The 22,780-nt window shown below is 36.5% G+C and overlaps 1 protein-coding gene across 3 annotated transcripts in view; it reads right to left on the bottom strand.

Moving 5' to 3' along the window:
- The window catches only part of Foxn2 (forkhead box N2), a 49,609-nt gene extending 27,122 nt beyond the window's left edge, over positions 1-22,487 (bottom strand). For 2 of the 3 annotated variants that reach the window (XR_003300493.2, XM_026385756.2), the window contains exon 1: positions 22,150-22,297. The gene's annotated coding sequence lies outside the window, so the exon portion shown is untranslated. Of the gene's footprint in view, positions 1-22,149; positions 22,298-22,464 lie in introns of those variants that run through there. The other variant, XM_077791767.1, reaches the window with a different exon arrangement.
- Positions 22,488-22,780: the final 293 nt, after the last annotated feature.

Here is a 22,780-nt window from a genome sequence, read left to right as displayed (position 1 = left end):
AGCTGTTTCTAAACTATCCTTTTTCATTTGTTTTGTCAAATGATTTGTTTTGCTTTTAAAACACATTTAAATTAAAAATAACACCATGGGATAATAACTAAACAGAGGAAAGTGATAGAACTAATGTGCTATTTCATTTTCTTTTCTTTTTTGGTACCTGGGATTGACCTCAGGAGCCTTCAACTACTGAGCCACATCCCCAGCCTATTTTTATTTTTAGATTTTATTTAGAGACGGGGTCTCATTGAGTTGCTTAGTGCCTTGATAAGTTGCTGAGGCTGGCTTTGAACTTGCAATCCTCCTGCTTCAGCGTCCAGAGCTGCTGGAATTATAGGCATGTCACCATGCCTCATAAAAAGACCTTATTTCTGAATGCAGTGAAAAAAATAGGGACAAGTACCTTCAGAGTTTTATTTTGGAATACAGCTGACATGTTACTTCAAGAATTATGCAAACTGTTCAAACTGGTAGCTACTAGCTACCAGAATTCCGATGGACATCTAAACTAGCAATAGCATCAGCTAAGATTTTTGAGGCCACACATTGTGCCAAACACTCTACATACCATCACTCAATTAATCATTAATTAAACCCTAAAAAATTGATACTATTATTAATAATCATCTTTTATAGATAAGGAAAACGACTCAGAAAGGTTAAACACACTGTTTAAAGTTTGTAGGGGCTAGTAAATGGAAATATCAGAATTTAAACCCAGGCAGATTAAAATCTTATCATCATTCTCTTCATATCTAGTTTCTATCTTTCTATGACTTGAAACATCAAGACACTGTAAAAAGGAAAAAAATCAAACTATAACAAATTAAGTTTTTATTTCAATCAATACACATACAAAAATCTACATTTATTGTGAACATGTTACAATAAATTTCAGAGCTGACCTCATGTTCGTTGTAACTCACTGAATTATTCTTTTTACCAAAGTCTCTAATAACAACAGAGACTTAATATGGTAAGAATTCATTGATTTCAAAGTCTTGCTTCCCTTTTAAAAAACAAAACTCTTTAGTGCATCCAGAGTCCAATTAAAAATAATTAATAAATAAAATAATTCTTTACCCCAGCCCCAAGAACTGGGGGTTGAACCCAGTGGTGCTCCAGCCCTTTAAAAATTTTAAGACAGGTTGTCAATAAATTGCTGAGGCTGCCTCAAACAATCTTCCCGCCTCAGCCTCTGGGGTCACTCCCACCACCACACCCAACAAAGTATTTTACTTTAGACATGAATTCTTAAATGGAAGGAAACCTTCTAAATGGTAACAATCCAAAACCAGAACTTCATTGTCATGAATAAGAAAATGGAAGTGAAATAAACCAGTTGCCTAAGGTTCAAAAGTTAATGAAAAATAAAGCCAAAATTATAACCCAACTGAATTCAAGTTTTTTTTAAAAGAGAGAGTTAGAGTTAGAGTTAGAGTTAGAGAGAGAGAGAGAGAGAGAGAGAGAGAGAGAGAGAGAGAAATTTTCAATATTTATTTTCTAGTTTTCGGCGGACACAACGTCTTTGTTGGTATGTGGTGCTGAGGACCACACGCATGCCAGGCGAGCACGCTACCGCTTGAGCACATCCCCAGCCCCTGAATTCAAGTTTTTGTCCATTAGAGTTGCACCCAATCTCCTAACCCATTAAGTCTCAATTTTTCAATTCTGAGAATATAATAAATATTCAAATATTATTTCAAAGGTACCATAAAGGTGTTTGGGGGTTTGTTTTGGGCTCAGTTTAAGTTTTTTTTTTTTAAAGGAGAGAGAGAGAGAGAGAGAGAGAATATTAATATTTATTTTTTAGCTTTCAGCGGACACAACATCTTTGTTTGTATGTGGTGCTGAGGACAGAACCCGGGCCGCACGCATGCCAGGCGAGCGCGCTACCGCTTGAGCCACATCCCCAGCCCCTCAGTTTAAGTTTTAAAGGTGTTGCACACCTAGGACAACTGGACAAAATGGGTTAAGGAAAGTATGTTTTTAGCAATATGGAATCAAAGCACTAAAGCATGCTAGGCAAGTGCTCTACCACTGAGCTACATCCCCAGCCTTCTTAGTAACTACTGGTTCAATATTCTCATCAGAAACTAATTTAGATGGTGGCAAATATGGTATTATTCTAAATTACAAGTTTATAATAAAATTCTATTGCTTTAATAATGCAATATGATGCCAGCAAATATTGTCACACAAACTGTGGATCCACACAAATTTTAAAAATCAAGTATGAACACTGAAAGGCTAACATTCTCTTAGTATACTACATCTGAACTGTCATTTTATTTTCAAGAAGAAAAAGAATCATTTCTAAAGTATCTTTTCTGAACACTGTAGAACACTAACTTTTAGAGCAGCAAGTCCACAAATGATAGACAAATGACTTTCTCTTACAAATTAAGTAAACATAAACATCAAATAAATACATTAGGATTACTCAAGTTCACTAATGATCAAGAAAATGAAAAACAGAAATGTGATATTATATATAGTGAACTAAACACAGTCTGGAATGTACTAAGATCAGATATCAGTAATATAAATAACTTTATTTTTGCAAATAATTAAAAATATACATAATGTACAACTTGGGGCACAGATCTATGACCATTTTGGAAAAGTTAACTGACAATAAGAATCATTAAAAATTTTACATTCTTTGACTAGTAACTTTTCCAGTCACTTTGATAATATAATCCTACATAGGGAAAAAATACTCCCCTTTCCCTCTCCCCACACATTGTCCTTCCTTCCTTACCCAACCTCATTGTCCACAGAATTTTTAAAGATGATGAAAAACTATTAATAACTACAATGAGAAATGGTAAGCACACATATATTCAATCTAATATTTAGCAGCCATTAAAAATGACTGTCTAGCTGGGTGTGGTGACACACGCCTGTAATCCCAGTGGCTCTGGGGGCTGAGGCAAAAGAATCAGGAGTTCAAAGCCAGCCTCAGGAATTTAGCCAGGCCCTAAGCAACTCAGTGAGACCCTGTCTCAAAATAAAATACAAAAAAGGGCTGGGGATGTGGCTTAGTGGTTAAGAGTTCAATCCCTGGTACAAAAAAAAAAAAAAAAAAAAGACAAGTTTTCAAACTTATATAAACTGTTAAAAAAAAACCTAATGGTTTCTTATGTTACTAACTGGGTAACTCTTTTCTTTGTTGTTTTATTTTCTAGTTTTTTTTAGTGTGTTTATATCTATTCATTAGACAACCTTTTTCTAACATGAATTAGTTCATCAGTGAATAAGGCAATAATTTTAGTATAATGCAAAAATAACATTGGTTTATTATTTTTTTCCTCAGCCTCTTGTTTGCACTACCAAATAAAAACAGCTAAACCCCAAATAGGTTAACACCATGGAAAGCATCAAGCTGCTGAAAATACAGTGCTGTACACAATTCTCATTCAACCCATGTTCTTCCTCTTGGCACAGCTTGGCCACATGGTCTTTCTTGGAAATGCTTAGTGAGCTTTTCTCCAAATCTTTATGCATTTTACCCTGGCCTCTTAAATGCTGTAGCTTCAACCATCCTTTCACACCTTTTTTTTTTAATCCCAAAATGACTGTAGTATTAAAATATTTAGTATTCTTACTAATGTATTTTTTCCTTAACATTCTGTTACAAAGTTGCAGTGTTTTAGGCAAGCTGATCCATCAATTAGGCACAATTTCAGTATTTTTAGGATAATATGTAATATTGCTACAAAACAATATGTTCACAATAAAAATCAAGAAAACTTAGTTTTAGTTATTTGGAAAATTCTAGTTTTATGCGAAACCATGTCTTAAAATGAACCGAAATTTTCCACTAGCAGAGTGTTAATAATATGCACGATCAGTTTCCTTCATAAAACAAAATGTGTAAAGAACAAAAGGGAAACCTGAGCTAGTGATGTAATACTTCCTTTTTCTAATCGTTTAAGAACAGTACTTCAACAAACCACATACAATCGATATATATAAAACATCACTCAAAATAATTATTTAAGGCCAAGAAAATATAATGGAGAATATTATGTAGGATTTGAAAAATATACTTCAAAATTTTTAGAGTATAATTAGCTTAATTCAAGTAATTAATACAACTACTAAGAAACCAATTTCTAAAGCCAAGTCATGGCTACCAAAAAAGTACATGAATGTTTTAGATAACTGAGGAAAGCAAATTTGTGTCAAGACCTTCAATCTTCTACAGTTAAGGAAGGAACAGACTTTGTTCTCACAAAGAGATTCAGAACTGAAGAATTTAATAATCCTGGTACACTCATTCATTGGTTGATATTAACACTGATCAAAGAGGAATACTTTGCAGAGATTAAATGAAAAAGGAAATTAAGTCACAGAATTTTATTATCTAAAACATTCATGCTGCAATACAGAGAATAAGGTGAATTACATTGACAGCCTTTTGACCCAATAGAACAAAGGAACCTACTAACCATAAATCTTTGATTTAACCACACACATTTATTAACCTATCTTATTTTCCCATATTTTTACCTCATTGTATTGAAGACTAAATAAAGAAAAGTTTCTTTTTCACACATGCTACATTCCCAAACCCCTTCAATATTTTTGGGGTGGGGGGTACTGGGGATTGAACTCAGGAATATTTTATCATTGAATTGCATCCCCAGTCCTTTTTTGAGATAGAGTTCTTATAAGAACTATTTACTGATACCCATTTTCTTTCCTTTCTTTCTTTCTTTCTTTTTTTTTTTTGGTACCAGGGATTGAACTTAGGGGCACTAAACCACTCAGCCACATCCCCAGCCCTTTTTTGTATTTTATTTAGAGACAGGGTCTCACTGTGTTGCTCAGTGCCTCACTAAATTAATGAGGCTGGCTTTGAACTTGTGATCTTCCTGTCTCAGCCTCCCAAGCCACTAGCATTATAGGCACGTGCCACCAGTACAGACCTGATTCCCATTTTTCTATAGGACTGCTTTTTGAAAAATTACTTGCAATATTTGGATATTAATTTTTTTTAAAGAGAGAGAGAGAATTTTTAATATTTATTTTTTAGTTTTCGGCGGACACAACATCTTTGTTTGTATGTGGTGCTGAGGATCGAACCCGGGCCGCACACATGCCAGGCCAGCACTCTACCGCTTGAGCCACATCCCCAGCCCCTGGATATTAATTTTTATGTCATGTAAATATCTTTCCCTAGTAGATGGCTTGTCTTTACTGATTGCCTTTTACTAAAATCTTTCCTTTTAGTACTGGAGATTGAACCCAGGGGTTCTTTACCATGGAGCCACATCCCCAACCCTTTTTATTATTACTTTTAAAAATCTTGAAACAGGGTTTAAGTTGCTTAGGGCCTTACTTAGTTGCTGAAGCTGGCTTTGAACTTGGTATCCTCCTGCCTCAGCCTCCAAAGTTGATTAGATTATAGACATCGACCACCACATGCAGTTTTTGACTATTTCTTAACTTCCATATGGCAGAATTTATTAACTTTTCCTTTATGGTCCACTGTTTCATAATTTTTGCCTTTTACCTTTAGTCTTCGATTCACCAAAAATGCACATTTATTCAATTCTTTGAAAATATATGGATATATATTATTCCAACACTAGTTATTAAAAATCTTACCCTTCCTGTTGAGAACCAATTTACCACTGGTCCTCAATATCCATGCACATGCTCACGCTGGATGTCAAGAAGGCAAAGCCTTTATCTAGTCCATTTCTCAGTTTTGTTTGCCATAAGCGAGCTTGAGGGATGATGACTTTGATGTTTTCCCCTAAACAAACATTTCTTCTTTCAATCTTAACTTATTTAGAATAAATTGTCTTAATTTATGTTATTTTTTCTTCAAAAGATTTTTGTTACTGACTTCTTAACAACTAAATTGGTATTACAATGGTTTGCAAGATAATATATCTCTGAAATCAGTACTTGGTTGCCCTTCATGATTCAGTTGATGTTTCTATGGTGACTAGATGAAATATATGTTCATTGGATCAAGATTGTTAAATTTCAACAAGCAGTTTTTAAATCAAGCACTGTTTAAATTTTCTACATTCCTACTGATTTGTTTTTGTTTTGGGGGGGTCTGCCTTCTTTATCAAATATTGAGTAAGATATATTACAATCTCACCATACTGGTGAGATTTGTCAATTTTCTCTTGTAGGTCTGTTTATTTTTGCTTTTTTAATTTCATGATTATGATCATTATTTGCATAAAAATTCAAATCTATATTTTCCTGGCAAAATGAGTCATTTACCATTTTTTAAAATTTTTTTTATTATTGTTCAAAACATTACAATGCTCTTGACATATCATATTTCATACATTTGATTCAAGTGGGCTATGAACTTCCATTTTTACCATGTGTACAGATTGCAGAATCACATTGTTTACACATCCACATTTATACATACTGCCATACTAGTGTCTGTTGTATTTTGCTGCCTTTCCTATCCCCTACTATCCCCCCTCCCCTCCCCTCCCTTCTTCTCTCTCAACCCCATCTACTGTAATTCATTTCTCTCTCGTTTTTTTTTCCCCTTTCCCCTCACCTCCTCTTATATGTAATTTCGTATACCAGTGCAGGTCTCCTTCCATTTCCATGCAATTCCCCTTCTCTCTCCCTTTCCCTCCCATCTCTCGTCCCTGTTTAATGGTAATCTTCTTCTCCTGCTCTTCCTCCCTGCTCTGAGTTGCCCTCCTTATATCAAAGAAGACATTCTGCATTTGTTTTTAAGGGATTGGCTAGTTTCACTTAGCATAATCTACTCTAATGCCATCCATTTCCCTGCAAATGCCATGATTTTGTTATTTTTTAGTGCTGAGTAATATTCCATTGTGTATAAATGCCACATTTTTTTTTCCATTCATCTATTGAAGGGCATCTAGGTTGGTTCCACAGTCTAGCTATTGTGAATTGTGCTGCTATGAACATCAATGTAGCTGTATCTCTATAGTATGCTCCTTTTAGGTCTTTGGGGAATAGTCCGAGAAGGGCAATAGCTGGGTCGAATGGTGGTTCCATTCCCAGCTTTCCAAGGAATCTCCATTCTGCTTTCCAGATTGGCTGCACCAATTTGCAGTCCCACCAGCAATGTATAAGTGTACCCTTTTCCCCCACATCCTCGCTAGCATTTGTTATTGTTTGACTTCATAACGGCTGCCATTCTTACTGGAGTGAGATGGTATCTTCGAGTGGTTTTAATTTGCATTTCTCTGATTGCTAGAGATGGTGAGCATTTTTTCGTGTATTTGTTGATTAATTGTATATCCATCTCTGAGAAGTGTCTGTTCAGGTCCTTGGCCCATTTGTTGATTGGGTTATTTGTTATCTTATTGTTTAATTTTTTTAGTTCTTTGTATACTCTGGATATTAGGGCTCTATCTGAAGTGTGAGGAGTAAAAATTTGTTCCCAGGATGTAGGCTCCCTATTTACCTCTCTTATTGTTTCTCTTGCTGAGAAAAAACTTTTTAGTTTGAGTATGTCCCATTTGTTGATTCTTGTTTTTAACTCTTGTGCTATGGGTGTCCATACTATATAAGGAATTTGGAGCCCGATGCCACGAGATGTAGATTTGAGCCAACTTTTTCTTCTATCTGACGAAAAACTGGTTTGATATCAAGCTCCTTGATCCATTTTGAGTTAACTTTTAGTTTCATTTTGTTGCATATGAATTTCCAGTTTTCCCAGCACCATTTGTTGAAGATGCTATCCTTTTTCCATTGCATGCTTTTAGCACCTTTGTCAAATATAAGGTAGTTGTAATTTTGTCATTTACCATTATGTATCAATTCTTTTTGTATCTAATGATTCTATTTGTCTAAAAGTCTATTTAAAATGATAGACTAGCTTTCTTTCTATTAAATTTGCCTGGTGCATCTTTTTCCATCATTTTAGTTTCAAAATTTTTTACCTTGTTTCCTTGCAGGCTCTGTTTTAGTCCATACATAACTGAACATTTTTTAAAATAAGGCATGCAAATATTTGGATTTACTTCTACCATCTTACTTAGGATCATGCTCTTACCACATCAATTTTTCTGTTTTCATTTTTTGACTTTTTTGGGGGTGGGGGGGATTTCTTTCTTGTTTCATTCTTTACTGCCTACTAGTATGGAAGTTATATACTTATTATTGTTGAATAGTTACCTTAAAGTGTTTATAAAAAAAAAACACTAAATCATGTTTATTTTGCTTCAGGACAATGAAAAGATCTTTCTAAACACTAGCTCCAATTATTACTTCCTGGTTTCTTTTTTCCTTTTTTTTTTTTTTTTTTTTTTGGTACTGGGAATTGAACCCAGGAGGGCATTTTATCCTTGAGTTATATCCCTAGCAATTTTTATTTTTTACTTTGAGAGGAGCTCATTAACTTCCTTAGGGTCTTTCTAGTTTGCTGAGTCTGGCCTTGAACCTGCAAATATGTGCTCCTCCTGCCTCAGCCTCCCAAGACTCTGGGATTATAGGCATGTACCAATATGCGCAGCTCCTTCCGGTTTCTATCATATTAACTGATGTTTCATTCTACCTTTTTTTTTCTAAAAAGAAAATTATAATAATATCTTAGCACCCCTAAACAAATATTTCTTCTTTCAATCTTAATTTATTTAGAAGAAGTTTTCTTAATTTATGTTATTTTTCTTCTAAAATGTTCTGTTACTGATTTCTAACTTAACTGAATTGATATTACAATGGTTTTCATCATAGGATACTATCATTATTTCTTCCAGTCAATTTTTATTAATTTACCCCTATACTTGCCATTCTCTTTGATCTTCATTCCTTCTTAAAGTTTCAGACTTTATGACTATGATCATTATCCTCCTACTTAAAAACTAGCCTGGAACTAGTATAGTTCAGTAGCAGAATCCATTTGAGAGGCCTTGGGTTTAAATCCCACCAGCACACACCTACACCTACACCTACACTTACACACACACACACACACACACACACACACACACACTTATTTTATTTGTCTGAGCATATATTTATTTTCTCCTTGTTCTTGAAAGAGATGTCTGTTAGCTATTGAATTATAGGTTGTTACTTTAGCTTAGTATGTCATTTCATGGTCTTCTACTTCAATTATTGTTATTGAAACTAGATATTCCTTTGAAGGTAATTGGTTTTCCCAGATTTTTCCCCAATCTTAATCTTTTATTTTCCATTTTCTTGTCTATGTTGCATTATGGATTTATTCAGATGTGCCTTTCATAACACCAATTTTTCTTCAATAGAGCCTATTTGTTTTATACTCTCCACTAAATTTTAATTTCAATGACAATTTTCATTTCTAGAGTTTGATTCTTTTTCCAAATATTTGTTCTTTTTTCTCATTAAGCCATTTATTGAACATATAAAGTGTACTTATTTCTATCTGATAATTTGAAATATGAACTCTTTGCAGGTCTGACTACTTATTCTCTTATACTGCCCTATTTCTTTGATTGGTTGGTAATTTTTATTAAAAGTTACTTATTTCCATTATAACTTTCAACAATGGGAATTGTTGGATAATAATGATTATATTAAGTTTCATTATTCCCATGGTAGTAGTAATAGAGCAGGATTATTTTATTTTAGGTATGATGGAATCCAGGGGCACTTAACTAAGCTACATTCCAGCCCTTTTTATTTTTCAGTTTGAGACAGGATCTAGCTAAATTGCTTAGGACTCAGTAAATTGCTGAAGCTAGCCTAGAATCTCCTGCCTCAGCCTCCTTAGTCACTGGGATTACAGGTATGCACTATCATGCCCAGCTCAGGTTCATTTTAAATTCTTAGCTTGGGATTTTACTGTGGACACATGCTGTAAATCAGTTTAAGGGCTGATTCGTGGTAGTAAATTTTCAGTGAGATTTTATTTTTCGAATTTGCAGCAATATTCTCAATTTTCTACTGACATGAAGGAAAAGAATCTGTAGAGAGCACAAAGCACTTGGAATGCTCTGCCCTATAGGGCTCCAAATTAATAAAGAAGACTATTCCTGCAGAATGTTCTACCTTGACTGAATCTGGACTTTGCTTCTTAACCCTTGAGCCCCATAAGGCCAACAAAATAGAAGCTCACCTGATTTGACAAACACCCTCAATGCAAAAACTAGTTTTAGAACTCAGCTTACCTCACTGGGTTTAGTTTCAGCCTAAGTATTCTTTACTTTTTGCTACAGCATTGACGCATCTAAATTATTTATCCAGTATTTTAGGAAGTTTTCAGCAGAAAGCTGGTCATCATGCTGCTGAAAACAGATGTTTACAGGGCTGTGGCTGTGGCTCAGTGGTAGCACACTTGCCTGGCATGTGTGAGGCACTGGGTTCTATTCTCAGCACTGCATATAAACAAATAAAACAAAGGTCTTTTAACAACATATACATACATACACACACATACACAGATGTTTACGTTAGTTTCTCATGGCAATGCAGGAGAGTACACTATTCTCTTTTTTAAACTCACCAGTTTTTAAGGGTTTTCTGCCTTAGCACCTTGGATAAATTTGACATAACTCCCATCCACCAATAACAGTTGCTTGTTATGATGGTACTTCCCAACTAGAAATATGTATAGGCCATAGTTGTGGAGGTCAAGGTAACCATACACATTTTTAAGAAAGTAAGACAGACCTCTGTCTCTTTTAAAAATCATATTATTTGAATATAAGAAATATTTTAACCTGTTAATTATTATTCAAGCTTGTGATTTTAATCAAAGTCTGCCTAAAGCATAATGCTTATAGAGACTGCTCTATTATGTGGGACTATTTGCCACTGTATCAGTGTTTCTCAAATCAGTCTGTTCCATGGATACATTCTGGGGGTTTATAAGTGTTATAAATTTTCATTTTGTGATTTCATTCCAATAACAAAATGAAAAATGTACTTCACCATTTACAAAAAAAACAAAATAAGTGACTTTTTAAAGAAAACTTTTTCAGAACTAAAGATGATGATATTCAAAATGATTTTTTTTTTAAGGGATTCATGCCTTATACAAGACTGAGAAACCGATTCACATTTAAAGGTCTCACAATGCTGTGTTCTTTTGTTAAAAAAAAAAGATATTTATTTTTTTAGCATTAGGTGGACACAATATCTTTATTTTATTTTTATATGGTGCTGAGGATCAAACCCAGTACCTCACTCATGCTAGGCGAGCGTGCTACTACTTGAGCCATATCCCCAGCCCCTGCTGTGTTCTTTACTGGATTAAAATGCTTAGTTCTCAATCTTAGACTTCATTTGTACTGTGGTCACTGTACCTGAATATATAGGTCTACAATCCTTTCTCTAAAATCCCCAGACTCAGATATATTTTAAAATTCAGAATATTTTGGATTTCAAGAAAGTAATACAATGTATTTATGAAATGTTATAACCCAGTGAGATCTGAAGCAATATTTCATAATAAAAATGTTAACTTGGGGGGGGGGGAATGTATACTTACACTAAGGCAGGTACAAATAAAGATCCTCAATAGCCTTATTAGCTTAGTTCATGATGTACCATTAAAAAGGTTAAGAAAACTTTCAGTTTTTAGCACATTTTCAACTTCTAAATCATAGACATAAACTTATAGATTATCTGCTACAGACTGGAAATCCAAATAAATTTCATTAGAATTTTATAAAACACCGAAGATCAGATTAAGATATACAAAGGCGGAAGAGCTCATCTTAAGATTTATGAACTTAATATACAAACTTTGTGATATTTTTCCAACTACTTCTGAGTATCTTTTTGTGTACTGTGGCTTGATAGCTTGGGATACAAAATAATAACTGCCTGATAAGAACTATGTCATGAAAAACTATAATATCACAAGTACCTAAATTTATAGAGAATTTTAAATACATTTCAAAGCTGACATATTACCTACATTGGACTATGATGTTAGTATCTCTACATCTATCAAGGTAGATAAAAAAAAAAAAAAGAAAAGTCTGAGAATTATGCACTTCAGGACATTGTCCTGATTTTTTTCCAAGGAGTTTCAAGCAGAAACCTTTTTGCTTGTCCTACAGTCACGTCTCTATTATGAGAGTTGTTAGATTCTATAGTAAATAATGCCCACCTATAAAATGAAAGGCTTCTTCCTTGAGAAAGGAATTAATATGCATAATACCAGGATATATGAAACAGAACTTTAAGGAAATTGTGAACTTGAAGTTAAAATGAAGAAGGATAAACAATTTCAATAATAAAAATATTACAAAGGTAAAATTTAAATCACTAGCATTTATGTTAATCTCTTCTGGAGATGATGAAGTTCAAGAGAAGGAGTTGTGAAGAGATACTGCCTGTGTTCAAACCCTAGTTCTGTCAGTCACCAAATTAGAATTACAATGATACTATACCTACTTTCATAAGATTTTAATAGAAAATAAATGAGAACCCTAAAAAAGCACTTAGAACAGAGATACAAAGTAAACACAATGAATACTAGTTGCAGACATGGTAATTATGCCAAGTTACCATTGTTATCAACTTTAAAATTATGACTTTTCTCCATATAAAGTAGATTCATACCTGTTATATTCTTTAATACAAAAATTAGGGTATAGAATCAGTAATAATATATTGGTGTTTTGAAGTTGTGAAATTATACAAGAATTTTCTATTAAGGATGGGTCTCCCTCATGACCAATAGCATCCACTGGCAAGGCAGCCAAACGTAATTAGGACTTCTCAGAAGAGTGCTGCAATCGCTATTTCATCATATATTTTTTTTTTAGGACACAACTTTCACTTCCTTATTCTATTTGTTTCCTTTGGCTATATTTTGCTATAATCACGCGATGTATTGGAATCCTGCTTCAAATATTTTTTAGTTTAAATAATATAAAACAACTGAGAACTTTTAATATTTTATTATTAATGACCCTGAAAGACATAAATTCCTTTATAAAGTGCTGTGCCTGATGCCAACATTCTCACACACAAAAGAATTTATAAAAAATAAAGAGAATAACTACAGTACCTCTGAAATTTGTTTAAATATTTATTTTAACAAAAAGACAGCAACAAGTGTAATGGTATAATATAAACAGGAATATAAGTACATACATATAGTTACATTAATTCATATACAACTATATAGAACCTACTATCCTATTTCAGAATTCTTATCAAGTTAAAATACTAAATATAATAATTTCCTATCTACTTCCTAGATATTACTTAGATCATGAATTTCAGCATAGTGTCTCTAGTACTTTTAGTTACTTACTATTTTCAAACCCAGGGTCTTGCTCATGCTCTATCCTCTGAGCTACATCCTCAGCTCAAAATAGTACTTTTAAAATATGTGTTCGGGGCTGGGGATATAGCTCAGTTGGTAGAGTGCTTGCATAAGGCCCTGGGTTCAATCCCCAGAACCATAAAAAAAATTAAAATAAAAATTAATAAATAAGTGCTCATTAATATAATGCTTATTTAATGGCCCTCAAATCAGCAATTCTCATCATAAAGGAGTACACTTTAATAAATTATAAAGATCCACAGCAAATAAAGAATAACTGCAACTAACTCAGTTCCATTTATATGTTCAATTTTTTACAAGATGGTTTTTAAATTATTGAATCTCTTCATGCTACATTTTCAATTTTAATTAAGCATCTATGTTACTTATATTACGGTTCTTACTTAGAGTTCTGTTATTGTTTCTCAGTAATTTTAATTGTTGAAAATTTATTTTTACTATACTAAGAATTCTTATTAGTAAACAAAATATAGCACTGAAAAAATTATTATTTTTTTTTAGTCATAGATGGACATAATACCTCTATTTTATTTATTTGTCTTCTTATGTGATGCTGAGGATGGAATCCATGACTCTACACTAAGCCCCATCCCCAGCCCCAATAGTCAGTCAATTCTTAAACACTACAAAGTAAACTTACTTAAATTTATTTTCTCCCTGTACTCTGGAGCCAGTCATTAAATACTCCTTTCCTCATTAACTTCTTTAGGTAAAATCAGTTTTGCTGAATCTAATAGGCTTTTACTACACTGAAGTGAAAGAACCATACCATCTGTTAACATTCTATAGAACTGTGAAAAAGTTGAAACCAACACTTGAGCAACTGTACCAAGAAGCTCTGAAGACCAAAGTCAGTCCTGTGCTTAAAGCAAAGGATGATTCAACTCAAACTATGACAGCGTTTAACCTACAGACAGTTGTTTCTCACCATTTGGACCTTACCATACTAGCATCCTACTAAAAATCTGTTCCATTAAATACTTAAACATCTGAAACCTGCAGTACCTGACAAATGAACAGCATTTTTTGGTTACAAATTTAAAGAATTTATAATTTCTAATTCCTTTTAGGTTGTCTTAATGTAAGGTCTTTGCTTAGCATCTGGACAGCCATCTTAAGTGACAGCCACCATTTTAAGAAAAATTTCACTTTACCTTCTCATTTTTGGTCATTCCACAGTGGCCTATTTCCTTTATGGGAAGGGACATCCTCAAAAGGTGGGGGGGCTATGCTTTCCTTCTCCCCTCATATATGCTTCCATCCAGACTAGCCTGCTGCTCCCCTGATCCTCACCCTTACTTAGAACCATCCCCTATTCTGTCTGCCAGTGCCTTCCCATTAACCCCTTCTGAGGTGGACCCTACTGTTTGAAATGTTTCAAGTCCTTTTATCACCTCACACCACATTCAAGTCCATTCACATTTGTCTCAATAACCCCCTCCATTTTCTGGCTCAATCCAATCCCTGGGTTCAATCTCAAAAGTAATAATTTTTTAAAATATAGTTCTGGTCGTTGATAGACCTTTATTTTATTTTTTTATTTATATGCAATGCTGAGAATTAAACCCAGTGCCTCACACATAGCTGGGCAAGTGCTCTACCATTGAATTACAACTCCAGCCCCTCCAGAAATTATTTTTAAAAAGAAAAAAAAATAATTTTAATAAAGGCAGATAATAAAATCTCACTAATAGTCCCTGAAAACAAGAGTAAAACTAAGGGCTCCATATTGACTAATTTATGTATTGATTTTTATGCACTTTTGAAACAAAAGCATGATTAATTTAACACAGAATTAAGTAGATTTAAAATAGGATTAATCTAACTTATACATATATCTAATTAAGAAAATAAAGTTATTTTGAATTAGTGTTGAAGACTTGGGGACAGGAGCACAGGACTATAGCCTGGCATGCATGTAGCCCGGGTTCGATCCTCAGCACCACATACAAACAAAGATGTTGTGTCCGCCGAAAACTAAAAAATAAATATTAAAATTAAATATTAAAATTCTCTCTCCCCCTCTCTCTTAAAAAAAAAAAAAAAAAAAAAGGTTTGGGAATGTAGTTCAGTGCCCCTTGGTTCAAACCTCAAGGCAAAAAAATAAAAGATAAAGTAGTACTGAAAGAAATCTAGAGTAAATCCATTTATATGACATTCTATGGGTTTGGAACAGCTACTTAGAAGCTTCTGCCAATTATTACTTGAAATCAACATTGCCACAATAAATTTTCCTTTTTTTATTGTACCAGGATTGAACCCAGGGACACTTAATCACTGAGTCACATCCCCAACCCTTTTTCATATTTTATTTAGAGACAGGGTCTTGCTGAGTTGCTTAAGGCTTAGCTAAATTGCTGAGGCTTGCTTTGAACAAAGGATCTTCTGCCTCAGCTTCCTGAGCCAGTGGGATTATAGGATTGCGTCACCACACCCTGCTCCTTTATTTATTTTTATTATAATTATTCAGTAATATTAATTATACAAATTAACGAGTTTCACTATGGCACTTCCATTTAGACATATATTGAGCTTTGATTCTATCTACACTCCCCATTCCTCTCCTTTGACTTCCCCTCTCCCCATGCCACTCCACTTTTTCAAGAAATAGAAGAACTCTATTATATAAAATGTAAGAATATTTTAAAGATAACAAAAAAATGCAAAATATGGGGAAGGGCGGAAGGTCACAAGTCAAAACATAGCTGTTGGTACAATATGCAAACTGGCTTACAGATGTTCTCAGAATTGAATAATAGTGATCTTCTCAATTCAAAGGAAAGGAAAACTTTTTTATTTATAAGGTTTTATTAAAACTTTATTATCTAGTGCCATTAGTCCACTAGCAATAATAGCATATGATAAATCATAAGGAAAAATAGAAAAGGAGCATTTGATAGTCACCTCTAAACAGCTTATCTGTTTTAGGATATAATTGTTTTCATGCACAGTTGTGCTCATGGTTACCATGTTATAATGCATACGTTATATGGTCAAGTTTTCTATCCCTAAAATTCTCCCTGGACTGTATGATGGAACCAAATACATATTTATCTGCTTTTTAGAAAAGAAACACCACTATGACTCCAGAAAAATCATCAGTCTAATAAAACCTAAAATCTTTGATATGTTGGCCTATAAATTCCCAAAAATACAGACATAAAAATACAGAATCCAGTTTGTTTCATACCACCCCAAGCTTCTTTAATATTCTAAGCTCTTTCAATCCTTGAGCTTTTTGGAGGGATTTAAGGTCCTTTATCCCATGCTTCAAAACTGCTCAAAGTTATCTCTCCAGATTTCTTTGAATTACACACAATGGAATATTACTCAGCATTAAAAGGCAATTGCAGATAAATGTATGGAGTTGGAGAATATCATGCCAAGCCAAGTAAGCCAATCCCAAAAAACCAAAGGCCAAATGTTCTCTCTGATAAGTGGATGCTGATCCATAATGGGGGCGGGAAATGGAGGAACAGTGATTGGGCGAAGGGGAGGGGAGGGGACGTGGGACATGGGGGCAGGAAAGAGGGTGGAATGAGATGAACATCATTACCCTAGGTACACGTGTGACTACACATATAGTGCAATACTGCATCGTGTACAACCAGAGAAATGAAAAGTTGTGCTGCAATTATGTACAATGAACCAAAATGCATTTTGCTATTATATATACCTAATAAGAATAAATAAATACATTTTAAAAATAAAATAAACGTCAATAAAATCAAGACCTGTGGTGAGGAGGTAAATACTATTTCATGTTTGAATGTGGCCAACTACAGAGAATAGAAATAATGTCTCTCACTTATCACTCTTCTCTTAGCACCTAAATACAGTAGATACGCAATAAATACCTGAGTTTAAATTTTTTTTATGGAAAAGAAAACTAAGTTGATGGAAGTTAAAAAAAACAAACAAACAAACAAACAAAAAAACCACGAACAAAATTAGGTCAGGGCCTTTAATTGCTTAGTGATTTGTTTCCAAAGAATACAGTACAGAAGGGGGAGGGTGGGTCAAACCTGGCAAAGATGACAATCATGTGATTAAAGGTATCAGTACTTCACCTCTTGGGTCTCCCTCCCTAAAATCCACCACCCAAGTTTCCTGATGGGAAAAATATCATACAAATCTCAGTTAAGGGGCATTCTATAAAATTTCTGACTAAGACTTAATACTGTTAGTCATCAAAAATGAAAAAAGTTAGTTGTGACAAATGTACCCTAGTAATGTAAGAAGTTAACAATAGGGGAAACTGGGTGAAGTATACTCTGTATACTGTCTTGCAATTTTCCCATAAATGTAAAACTATTTCTCTTGAGAATAAATGATGATATACATTATTTTATTTGGTGGCAAGACAGTATTCTCATATGATGGAAATAACGGTTATGAATACAATAGATAGACCCAGGTATCACACAAGTCTATAGCATTATGAAATTAGATAGACCAAAACAAATAAATGCCCCTAAATTCTAGTTTCCCAAAGCATTCTTATTTCTGAACACTTCAATTATGGACTCATAAAAATTAGTTAACTCTGTCACCTCTTCATTTCCCTACATCTTTACTACAGATCATGTTTACCTTAATATCTCCCACTCATCTTATATTCAACTAACTAAACTCACCATCTTCTTGATAATGAACACCTTCCAAATCTCCCTTGCAATTATTCATTTTCCCTTCAATAGTTCTCTTTCCAATTCCCCTCCATTCCAGTTAGTCCTACATATACTGCAGTCAAACAAGCCTTCCTCAAATAAGGATTTTATGCTAGGCATGGTGGCACATGCCTGCCATCCCAGCAACTCACAACTTGTAGAACTGACGAGGATGATTCCAAGTTCCAGGCCAGGCTGGGCAACTAATCAATGCCTTGACTCAAAATAAAGCTTAAAAATGGTTGGGATGTAGCTCAGTGGTAGAATGTCACTAGGTTCAATCCCAATACCACAAAAGGGGTGGGGTGTTTATGTCATTCTCCAGATGATGATGATGATGATGATGATGATGATGATGATTTTGGTACCAAACCAACGTTTGGTACCGAAGCAACGTTTTCAAGACCATCCATAGTTATTCATTTTTACCCTTCACTTGTAAACACAGTTTTTTTTAAGTCCTCACACCCTAAGTTCTATTATCCCTGTATACAGAAAATTATTACATTCTTACTAAGCATATAACATGTCTGAGAAAATAAGTCTCCTTTAAGTCATCAAAGACCTTATAATCCAGCTGGGGTGATAAAATTTAAAATATAACAAAGTATATGAGAATTTATTTTGTTAATACTATATTCTCAGTTCCTTATAACAGGGCCTGGCATATGATAAATCCTCAAAAATATTTATTAAATGAAAACAAAGCAGTATAGAATTCTATATTCCAAAAGAATTACATTCTATCAGAAAAGGGAAAGAATTTTCAGTTACACTGAGAGATGAATGTGGGTCTAAAAGTTCTATGATTCTAAGGTTCAGAGGGCAGTCAAGATTTCAGCCAGGCCTCAAAGATTAAGTAGATCTTCAGTAGTCAAGAGGATATATACATGTGGATTTGCAACAGAAAAATGTTACATCAGTTTAATTATAAAGAAGTAAGATTGTTATACCACCATGAGGTAGTGAATAATAAACAGTTTCTGTAGGTTAGTGGGAGAAGACTGGAAACAAAGTTTGAAAGGTCTTGAGAAGAAGCCTGATATTTATGCTTGATATAAGGGATGTGTTCGTTTGAATGATACAATCTGCAAGATTAATGGGGGTAACATGAAAGTTCTACTTGAGAAAGCAAAAAGCCTTCCCTTATCTACTCAAACCTTCTAAGGTCTTGCTCTCCTTTTAACTCATAACAGCACCTGACTGAATCACACAGTTCTACTTCTAACTATATCTTCTCACAGTGTAAACTTGTTTTCCAAGTGTACTAATGTTTTTTAACCTAAGAACAAGGATCAAATCTAGACCTCTTTTTTCTTCCATAAGTAATCAAGAAAGTATAGGGGTCTCAAGACTACTTTTGGAGTACCATTTTTGCATTTATACAAAACCCAGTCACTAACATAACAACAACCAAAAAGCTAAGGAAATTAAGTTGGGTTTGGTAATACCTATTCCCAGCAACTTGGAAAGCTGAGACAGGAGGACTGCAAATTGCCAAGCCTGAAACTGTCTCAAAATAAAATTTTAAAAGGCTGGGGATGTAGCTCAGAGGAAGAGCACTTCTTGGTTCAATTTTCAGTAACCAAGGGCCAGGATAGCCTACCAGCAGAGGGGTACGACCAACAAGTACTAAGCAATAAGGTGCCAAAAGAATAAGTCCTTTTTGGTTGGTATTTTTTTTTAAGTTTCATTTTGATAGTCAAATCTCATAAACTAATGATATAAATTAGTTACCCTACAGCATGATTTCAGGGCTCCCTACTGATCTCATCATCTCATTTACTTTTCTATCTCAACTAAGCACTGGTCTCAGTGGTCAGTATATACATTTATTTTTCAATTGTACTTTCTTTTCTGCACTGACACCTATGGTACCTTTTCAATATTTTCCCCTATTAACATGACTGAGTACAATTGTTAAGTAGCAATTAAAATTCAAATAAATAGTGTTGCTATGACTCTTGACACAATTCTTTTACAGATTTAAATATTTCCTGTTAATTAGCATTTTTTTTTTTTAGGAAGACTGATTCAAATAAAAACTTGTTACAGAAATAATACAAATCCATCAAAACATTCACAAAATGAAACCCCATGCATTAGTAAGTACTAAGGACTGTACTTAATTCAAAATTTTCCCCAATCTCCAAAAGTTAACTTCTGACTTTTTTGAAGGATGGGAGGTAATGGGAATTGGACCTTGGGAGCTACACCCCCAGGTCCTTTTTATTTTTATTTTTGTTTTGAGACAGGGTATCACTAAGTTCTTAGGGCCTGGCTAAATTGCTGGGAGCTAGCTTTGAAATTGCAATCCACCTGCCTCAGTTTTCCAGGTCACTGGGATTACAGGCATGCGCCACTGTGCCCAGCTATCTTCAACTCTTTGACCTTTCCCTTTTATATATTCTAAAAATCAAATTTCATTCCCTTGAAATAAAATCTGTTTATGTTAAGGTTCATATTAATATTTTTTTCAAAAGTTTAAGAAACTGCATATACACAAATCAAACTAGTATCTATTTTATCCCTAAAAAAAAAGTATTTTCGCTGTAATTTTATGCATTTCAGGTCATAATTTATATATAAAACGAGAAAAATTGATATTTTTCTAAAACCACACACACAAAAACCACCCAAATGTGATTATTTCTGATTACAAAGTCAGTCATTAAGGGTTTTGAAATTCAGATTTTTTTTTCTCAGAGTCGGGAAATTCCATAATGCACTATTACTTCCCATTACTCTGATACCTAACACTGCTAACATTTTAAAAGATAAATCATCAAAACGACGTAAGACGGCAAAAATGTCAACACACACCTTTTCAGGACTGCAAAAGAAACATTTAAGTCTTAAGAGTCGAATGATACTTATACAGACTTGAATGATTCCTCTTTTTCCTCTTCCCCAACTCAAAATGCACCAAGATAAATCTGTATGTGAAGCTACAGCAGTTTCAAAACCCCTTGGCTACCAGAGAAGCCTCAGCCCCTAGCGCCGCTAGGGCACTCTATAGCACTCAGCCGGCCACGTGGCTGTCACAATCGGAAGGAAGAGAGGAGAAACAGCATCAACTAACCTGAAAATAAATAACCTCACTCCTCCTCGCACATCAGAGTAGAGGTAGAAGGGGAAAAAAGTCTATTATTTATTTGCACGCTAAGACTTTTTTCCTCGTGAAGGGAAAACGAAGTACTAGGACTGTGTTAATGCGACTTTAAAGCAGAAATCAAGTGCAAGAAGATCCCTAGAATGCGGCTTTCCACGCAACTGGCTACCCTAACTCCCCGGAGCTGCAAAGGGAACAGAGGCATTTTGCAAGGGGGAAATGGGGGTGGAGTTAAAGAAGAGGCGAGCACCGAGGGCTACGCACCTGGACTGCTTTCCCTCAGCTCCCACTGTTCTGGGTTCCAAGCAGGCTGCTACTGCACAGGGGCAAACTCTTAAGGCTGATGGGCCTCTCCCACCACAGATCTCTTCCTCTGCCTGGAAAGAGTGGACCAAAGGGCAGAGGCAACCATGGCCCCAAAGGGGGCGGTGAACAGGAAGTGTGCATACTGCAGCGCTAAAACACTTAACTCCCAACACGCCAACAGTTGCCCTCGGAGGCGCCCCGGGCGCCCGCTGGAGGAGGGACAAGAGGGTGCCCGGGTCCAACATCCCGACATCCGGGACCCACGCCCGTCCATCCAACGCACCGAAGCCCGAAGTTCGCGCCCGGCCGCCTCCCGGGGCACTACTTCGCGTGGCCCAGCCAGTCCCGCCTGGGCCGGGCGAGGACTCCACGCCCGGCACGTCTCGTTCCACTCGGAGCCGGGAAACAGCGTTGCAAAGGCTCCCGAAGGGCTTGCGGTACTTCCCCAACAGCAGATCGCCCCGCGGAAGAGCCCTCGGCGTCCTCGGAGCTATCCCCCAGTCTGCTGGGAGCCGACACTCGTGTCGCGGTTTCCGCCGCGACACTCCCTCCGGGCGATCATTACCTCTCAGGAAAAACTCCTAACTCCTCACGGGGCCAGACTTCCCTCAGTTCGACACCCCCCGGGAGCCACATGCGATCCAAGCCGCGTGCTGGGGACACCCCCGCGCCGGCGCCAATTCTTCACGGGACGAAAATGTCCGGGCGCGTCACGGGACAGCCGCCTCCGCGACCCACGCCCGGCGCCGGCCGCACGCGCTGCCTCAGCGCCCGGGAGCCGCTCCGCTCCGCCCGGGACTCACCGTCAGCTCTGCCGCCGCAGCGGGGAAGCGAGGGATGGGCCGGGAAAGACACAATATGGCAGAGCACCGCAGCTGCTCCCTGTGGCTTCCAGCAGCCGCCTCCGGGAAGACGCGGCAACAAGCAGGCAGCGGCAGCTGCGGTGGCGGCCGCGGCAGCACCACATCCCCCTCCGGCTCGCTTCCTCCCCCTCCTCCCCCCGCCCCACTGCCATGGCAACGCGGCGCCTAGGCAATTGGCCCCGCCCCCTTTTCCGTCCCCGCCTCCCGCGACCCCCACAGAGAGGGCTTGGCCCTTCCCTCTCCGTCCCCTCCCACCTCCTACTGAAGGGACGACTCGGTGACCGGAGCGCAGGGTGACCAGAATGGCAGGTGGTGTTGGCATGAAATGCGGCGTCCACAAGGGCGGGGCTCGCAGGCAAGGAAGGGCGGAGAGGCTGTGGGCCGGTGCGGAATTCGGGCCGAACCCGGGCTGGGAAGGCGGGAAAATGGAAAGGTCTCGCCTGTCCCGGGAAGGACCTATAGGAGCGCAGCGGAGGCGCGGCGCGGCTGCTGAGTGGACGAGCGGGCGCGGGGCGGGGCGAGGGTGGCCGCCTGGGCTGGTCGACCCGGGATGCCAGTGCTCTGCTAGCGA

This window comes from Urocitellus parryii, chromosome 12 (genome assembly GCF_045843805.1).
Source record: "Urocitellus parryii isolate mUroPar1 chromosome 12, mUroPar1.hap1, whole genome shotgun sequence".
NCBI classification, from domain to species: domain Eukaryota; kingdom Metazoa; phylum Chordata; class Mammalia; order Rodentia; family Sciuridae; genus Urocitellus; species Urocitellus parryii.
This window is presented reverse-complemented; position numbering and strand designations above follow the sequence as displayed.